Here is an 849-nt window from a genome sequence, read left to right on the forward strand (position 1 = left end):
CGCCCCGCGCGCAGGCGGCCGCCCTTGGAGCGCGAGGTGCGGGCGCTGTCCGCCCGCTCGTGCTGCCCTGCGTGGCGCTGAGCTCCGAGGCGCTGCTCACCGCGCGCCCCAAGCCCCTGCCAGCTCCTGCGCTACCCCGAGCGCGCGCCCCGCACCCGCCCCGGCCCGGGTCTTCTGCCCGAAGTCTACTGCGCTGTCGCTGTCGTGCTGCGCTTCCCAGTCACGGGGCAGTCCCCTCCCGCTCGGCGGCGCAGCAGATGCCCAAGTGCACCGGGTGCCAGGCCCGAGGGGCTTTCCGGATGCGTAGGCCGCCGCCGGGCCTGCCGCTCCAGGTATCGGGCGTCCCGGGGCTGCCAGGGTGGCAGGGCAGCCTGGGAGCAGGAGGACACGGGCGGAGGCGAGCGCAGGTAGCGCTGGTTGGTGAGCAGGGCCTGGAAGTCCATCCGGAGCAGCCGGGGCTTGGCCGGGTTCCCAAAGCAGAGGCTTCGTCCAGGGGGCGATGTGGTCAGTTCAGGCTGAGAAAGGTGGACCTCCCACCCGTGAGGCCAGGGAGGCCGGGCGGGGGTCGGGAGTGCCCAAGGGAAACCCAGTGGTCCGGGCCAGCGGATCCGGGAAAGGGACAGCCGGGTCCTCCCAGGGGGCCCTGACCCCTGTCCCCCTCCCGCCTGTGGCCGCCTCACCCCACCGCCCCTCACCCCCAGCCCCGGCAGGCCGGGCCCCAGTGTGGAAACCGGGCCTGCCTGGGGCGGTGAACGCGGCTGGGCTTCCCTCCTTCCCGCCTTCTGCACCTGACACCTGCCCTCCTGCTTGGTGCATGATCCACGAGGGCCCCGCCGGTTTTCACGAGCA

The sequence above is a fragment of the Propithecus coquereli genome, unplaced genomic scaffold, assembly GCF_000956105.1.
Source record: "Propithecus coquereli isolate 6110/MARCELLA unplaced genomic scaffold, Pcoq_1.0 Scaffold531, whole genome shotgun sequence".
NCBI lineage: Eukaryota > Metazoa > Chordata > Mammalia > Primates > Indriidae > Propithecus > Propithecus coquereli.